Here is a 7,253-nt window from a genome sequence, read left to right as displayed (position 1 = left end):
CCACTGCAAGTTTATTTCAATGTTTGTTTGAGAGCAGTTTGGTCTAGTTACCACTGCTAGTTTGTTTTGGATGTCTGTCTGAATTGTGAAACTCTGTCAGTAAGTAAACCTAGGAACTACTGCAGCAAGAGAGTCAAACCTTAGTTGTTTGCATTTGATTGATATGTGCATTATTAGTAAGTTCCATAAAGCGCGCGAACCGAGATGGTTAAATGAAGAAGTGATGAATATCTGTGTATATGAGCGGATAAGGCAACTAAGTGTTTATTACTTGTGTAAGGGGTATTCAGTGATTACGTGTTTGCGAATTACGTACAGATTGATTGAATGTTAAATGTTTATAGCACTTTATAAGTTGATATGGAAGTTAAGAGAGGAAAAAGGGGCTCAGATGGTCAGTGACGGGTTTTTGACATTTTTGTGTCTCATAGTATGGCTGCCAATCGATCGGAGTATGGCTGCCAATCGATCTGCCAAAGTACAATATAGAAGTTAGTTTTTATGAAATATAACTTTTGAAACTGAAATTAAATTTTTAAAAATTCACTCACATCTGAATAGCGCATCTCATCAAGTGCTAATCTCATGGCCGCCAAGTTTTGTCTAGGAACGTCCTGAAAATTGAGGTGACCTGCCCATCTGCGTAAGTCAAATATTTTAAATTGTTAGTAGTTACAACAGTTAACATGTGTAATAAACTTAACTGAAATAATTTTTTTTAATAATAATTATATACCTGTCCCCCAACGGTAAGTGCTGCTGGATGAGACCGCCTCTCAACCTCGGCCTCAACGGCCTGAGTCGCTCGAATGCCCACAGCTACAGTAGCCAAATGGCCCCCCCAATGTTCTTTCTGTGCTCTGAAATCAAAGTGGACAAGCACATCTCGTGATATAGATGTGCGAGAGTCGCCGATCCCCAGCTGTAGGTCCGCACTCTAGTCAAGTCTTCCAGTAACGGGAGGATCCTCAGTCCAATCTTACCGCTGTTCAAATCCGGGAAACACAAGGACCATATGACAATCAAAAGATAGGCTCTAACGGCCCAGTCGACCTGCTCCTGTCCACCTGGTGCGAGCACATTTTCAAAATTTTGAAATTCCGTTTTTAACCAGGACACTTTCACCTGTCCGGCATTATCCGTACGGGTCGGCTTGTACCGTCTCCCAAGAAGGGGGATGGTGATACTGTTCCAGTCAGACACTGTAGGACCGGTGATATGTCTTCCATATTCAGCAGCAATGAGTATGTCTTCCATATTCTCCACTTCGGTCTCGTAGTGATCGTGTTCTCCTTCTTCCTCACTGTCCCTCTTCGACTCACTAGAAGCAGATATATGCAGTTGATCAATAGAAATATCTTCAACAACCGCCTTGCGGTACTCCACGTACAACTCTAAAAATCTTAGTGCTGGCATGCGACATGCCTCGGTCTGAATAGCACATACATGTGGGTCGCCCTGGACATCCATCAAGGAATAGGAATATATTTGTTCCCCTTGAAAATGAGGAACCCGAAAATATATCTTACTGATCTCCACCGGGCCCACAGCACTGGTTATTGCCGATCCACAAATATCAATCAACTGTTGGAAATTTATTCTTCCAGTCAACGGCACTTGCACATAACTACCCCCAAAATATTCTACTCCGCGGGGAGAGTTTACAATACTACCGTCAAACCGTATCACAAACGACAAATCGATTGTCGTCATTGCTACAAGCATTTGTCATGAATAAATGTTACTCTTATTTCTAAAATTAATTTCTAATATTCACAGGTTACTCATTAAAAATTATAAAGACTATTCTATCTTATTTTTTTAAAAAATAAAAATTAATTTCTAATAAATGTTACTCTGATTTTTAAAATAAAATTCTAATATTCACAGGCTACTCATCAAAAAATTAATAACTACATTATATACTAACAATTATGTCATATTTTTCTTAACAATTAATAACTTTATAAAAAACTTACTCTAAATTTCAAAACACAAATTCTAGACAAATTGTATACGACATTGCTATGATATATTTTCAAATACTAATTTCTAATTTCTACACTATATTAAAAATTATATCAATTTCTAAAATATAATACTTAACAAGATTCCTATGAATTTTTTTAAACTAAATAAATATTTAAAATAATGTAAATTTTTAAAATTTCTATAACTTCTAACAATTACTAAACTATAATATTTTTTTTAAAATATATTTAATCTAATTCTAACATTTTCTAATCTATAATAAACTCTAACATTTTTTAATTTCAATATTTTCAAAAATAAAGTAAAACTAAATGAATTAAAAATAAATTACGGACTAACCTCTTGTAGACCTCGTAAAATAGCAGACCGAAAAATAATATGTAGCTCCAGAAAAATATCCGATAAGCTCCACAAAATAAACTCCGTCGCTTCAACCAATTCCGGAAAAATCACTCCGTCAAACTCTACTAAAATTTACTAATTTTTTTTTAACGAGATAACCACTAAAATTTAATTACAATTCTAAATTTGTTTTTCTCTATCTTCTAACTTATTTTTTTTCCTCTCTACAATTTTTTCTCTCTTTGTTTGAATAGGTGAGTGCTGAAGCACTCACCTATTTAAAGCAAAGCAGCCCGCCATATGAGATGGCGGGCTGCTTTGCCCACGTGATTCCCTGCAACAGCAGGGAATCGTTTGACTGACCAGCTGGTCGGTCAAATGATTCCCTGCTGTTGCAGGGAATCAGTCACCAGCCCGCCATATGAGATGGCGGGCTGGTGCTAATTACGGTGATTAAGATAATCACCGCAATTAGCTACCAGCCCGCCATCTCATATGGCGGACTGGTGCTAAAAAAACAGCAGCCCGCTATCTCAGATAGCGGGCTGGGGGTAGGAGGCACAAAATCAGAATTTTTGTGTCTATGAGACACAAAAATGTCAAAAATCCCATTAGGAATTGTTTCTTTTTAGCATGTCTGGGCAAAATGGAGCTCAACTACATGCTGTAGAGAAAGAGGAGGAAGCGCCTCCTATATATCAGAATGGATTTCATAACGAAGTAGGCGGACCATTTGAAGTCCACCAGAATGGATTCCACATAGACATTGGGAGATCATCTGAGATATATCATAATGGTTTCATGTCAGTATCAGAAATTGGTAGTTCTTCTAGGGTTAGAGGTAGAACTCACTTGCTTGAAATGGAGTACAGTGAAGAAAGTGAGGAGAATCCTGAGGAGGACTTAGAAGAAGAAGAATTGTTAGACGGGTCAGACGTTGAGGAGTACCGAAGTGAACATTTCTGGTCCAATGTGCGGAGGTACCGCAATTTGAGAGAAGATGGAGGGCTAGTATATGGCCAGGCACAAGTGGTTTTGAATCAGGTTAGGAAGCAAATGCGCTCCTTTTCTAGAGGAATACTACCAGTGGGACTATAATCCTCTGACTTTCTGCGCATAGATGAAAGAGTTCCAGACCTTAATGAAGATAATAGGACAATTAACCGTAGATACGTTAGGGGTTTGGGACTCGAGTTTGATGAGCTATATGAGTATGTTCACGAGCACTTTGGGACGCTCACTATGATGGCCCGTAAGATCGAGGCTGACCACGAGTGGGATGGCAATCCTGTTCGACCCTACTTTTTCAGACGTGCGTTCTATCCAGATTATACTAGTCGATCCTCTGGTATTAGGACTAACCCCCACTCCGTGCATAGAGGCGGAGGCAACTCCAGTAGAAGAGTTAAGGGTCGACACACTGGTATAGTTATTAGGGAACCTAGCGTTCCACATCAGGCACCCACATGTATAAATGATTAGTATGCTTTGAGTATTTGTGTTTATATGTTGCATTGTTGTGTATATGTTTACTGCATGGCATGACAGAGCATAGCAATTAAGGATGTACCTATAGGATAATACCTCAGATAGGTAGGGCCTATAGGAAGCGATATTGACAAACACGTGCTTAAGAAATGAATATATAAACATAATTTACAAAAACAATAATATAATAAACGATAAATAATACATTTATCGCGAATGTAATTCCTGTATTACGTTCTAGAAGTTGTGAAGAAAGAGATGGGTTACCAACAGGGAATCGATGTGAAACATCGGTACCTGCGTTTGTATAGGACATGGTACAGAGTGTTAAAGAAGTGGTTGTGGTGATTACAGCAGTAGAAAATGTTGAATTAAATTAAGTTATCGGAGATATGGAGAAAGAATTGATGTGATAGGAGAATAGTCAGGAAAATGACAGAAGGTGACAGCAATACAAAAATTTAAAATATACCCAATAAGTATAAAGAAAGCTGTTGATAGTCGCAGAGTGTACAATCTAGAGTAACTTACGATTTTATGAAAAAATTTAAGATTTTTCAAAATACAATTGTGCTCAGACATCGCATATGACATTGCATAATCATGATAAGAATGCATAAGAAAATAATTTTCGAAATGTAGATCATGCATCATATCTTTATAATAATACAGAAAAATGCGATTTTGAGCAACTCTTTGGTGATGAGAGGTGTCATCACTCTGAGCTACAATTGTACTAATGATTTCAAACGATTTTATGAAAAGTGATTTAAAAGAGCTGGCCAGCCAAAGAATGTTTTGAAATCTTTTGTTCGATAAGTGAACTCAGATGTGAAACTCTGCGACGAATAATAAAAGATTCTTAATAAATAAGAATAAAATTGTAAAAGAAACTCCAATAATAGAACAAAGCCATGTTAACGATTAATTGCAACAAAGCTAGTAAAGCTAAAGGAGAATGTGAATAAAGAGTTATCGCCAGAGAGCATACGCAGTTAAGATGCGATGCGCTGACAATATTTAAGGATACAATATTTATCCTTATGATGGAATAAAGGATGAAATAACAGAAAGTCATGTTAGATGAAAGAAACGTACGAGTACGCAAGGATGAAGAATATAATGAATATCATTATGTTGAGATAATTAGTACTGCGATCGAGTCATATCGGAAGAGAGAAATTAAAAGTATAAAAGACGATAATATGAATGATGAACATCAAGTGATATTTTAAGGATATATAACCTTATCAATATCAGTGTTTGAAGATACAGAAGTAGAAGGAGAAGGAATACGAAACGACGAAGAAGATAATCTTGTAAGACATGAAAGTTTGAAATTAGATAGGCCAAAAGATAAGTGATGCTAATTGACTAATATTAAGTGAAGTCACTAATATCAGCATTAAAAGTTACAAGTTGTGTTAACAAAAAGGAGAAGAGTTAAGTTATGAAACTCTAGTATAAGGAGAAAAGCACACGTATAGGTATACGTGTCAGTAAATGTAAGAATGGTGGATAATACGAAAGAACGTATAATGAGGAAAAACTTATACACCCTTGAATTTGGTAAGATGATTAGAGAAATGAAAAGTTCTAGAGATATGTCAGAAGGATTATTAGAATAGAACAGCAATAGCAGAGCTATTATAAACGGAGGAAAGACGTAATGAATATAACAAGTAAAAGACAAGACGAAAGTCGGTATTAGTATAAAGAGATTAAGTTATTTAAAAGACAATTAGAACCATGTTATAAGTGCTAAAGAAACATAAGGAGTATAGGACAACAAAATCAAAGTTATTCCCTAAATTTGGGAGTTATAAATAAGATAATACTAGGAAGAGTGAGAATAAGGTCGTGGAATCACTCGAAAATAATAAGCAGAAGTGTAAGATGAAAGAGAAAGTTGTTTTTACAATGAGAAGGAATGACGATAAAGAAAGAAGATAAGATATCAAAGATTTATTGAATCAGCTAAAGCCTAAAGGTAAGAATGAAGTTAAACGAAAGCTAGTCAGTGACAAAGATTCTTAAGGAAGTTAAATGTTAAAGGAACATATAAGATTTTTATGAGATTACCAGGAATAAGGAATTGTGACGTAAAGGAAAGACATTTTTGACTGATAAGTCAATAAGGGACTCGAGATGATCTTCAAGGATCATATAAAGAAAGATAAAGGAGATAATAATACAGATAGTATTGGTTAACGAAGGTAGCTGTACAAGTTACATGATTCGGGTTAATGTGAAGTGGAGCATTTATAGTAATGGTGAACGGATGAAGGATCATGACTAACAAAACGACACGAGACTCACGATAGCTAAAAAGAGCAAAGGAAAGAGAAATTAAAGATAGTAAAAAGATGTATCAGACTCAACTGCGTTGAGAAACGGTGAATATCAGAGACAAAGTATAACCCCAAAAGGAATTGACTGACACAGGAACTAAGTGTCAGAAATGACAAAAAGGAAAGCAAGAAATGAAAACAATAGTTTAAGAAAGGAAAGTATAGATGGTGGATCACAGCAAGAACTATAACAATAGATTTGGGATTATAAAGATAAATTCTCATCGAAGTATGAATAAAGTGAATACGCCACCAAGAATGAGAATCACATATCGCTGACTGTTTACGCATAAAAGAGGCGAACAACAATACGATGAATAATACAGAGGAGATGATGGATCGAGAAGAAATTAATTAAATACTTAATACTGACAACAAAAAGGAAAAATCCCGACCAGATAGTAATGATGCAAGAATTACGACATCAAGGATGCGTCTAAAGCTACACTACCTTAGAAAGACAATGGGCGGAATAAAAGTAACAATGAGAAGATTTTCAACTACGCAGCAGCGAGAAGCTACTATGAGTAAGATAGTCAATCGATTAACAATAAGTATGAAGGCACCGCTGTAAATGAAGAGTTAAGAATTAAGGTAAAAGAAAAAGATACGACTAACGCGTAGTAATGAACGTCAAGGAAGGTATAAGAACAATTGTAAGGTCCCAACAACTTTTATGAAAATTCGAGGACGAATTTTTATAAGGGGGGAAGAATGTAATACCCCAAAATAATTAATTATCTAATTGGACCACGTGTCCAGTTTAGACTCGCCAGAGTGGCGATATCAGAAAAATTTCAGGGAAATTAAAATAAATGAAATTTTAAGTAGGTCGGTTTTGGGAAATTAATTATGCGGAAATCAAGGTTATATTTCAATTCTAAAGTTAGAATTGGAATTAAAAGGAAAAGTGACGAGAAAAGCGCAAAATAAGTACAGGGACCAAAGTGGTAATTTAGCCACTTTGTGTCGAAAATGGAAATTTGTAGGTTTTGACGAAAAAGTTTTAATATCGAGTTTCGTATTATTTATTGGATATAGATAATACGTGTACGTTAAAATTAAAGTGTTAAACGATTT

The 7,253-nt window shown here is 35.6% G+C and overlaps 1 long non-coding RNA gene across 1 annotated transcript; it reads right to left on the bottom strand.

Annotated features, from left to right (window-relative positions):
- Positions 1 to 445: 445 nt before the first annotated feature.
- Positions 446 to 1,213, bottom strand: LOC126657334 (uncharacterized). The gene is made up of 3 exons (XR_007633294.2): positions 737 to 1,213; positions 552 to 639; positions 446 to 470 (listed from the first exon to the last, which is right to left on the bottom strand). It is a non-coding gene; the product is annotated as an uncharacterized LOC126657334 (long non-coding RNA).
- Between the last annotated feature and the right edge of the window lie 6,040 nt (positions 1,214 to 7,253).

This window comes from Mercurialis annua, linkage group LG7, assembly GCF_937616625.2.
Source record: "Mercurialis annua linkage group LG7, ddMerAnnu1.2, whole genome shotgun sequence".
In the NCBI taxonomy this organism is placed as follows: Eukaryota; Viridiplantae; Streptophyta; class Magnoliopsida; order Malpighiales; family Euphorbiaceae; genus Mercurialis; species Mercurialis annua.
This window is presented reverse-complemented; position numbering and strand designations above follow the sequence as displayed.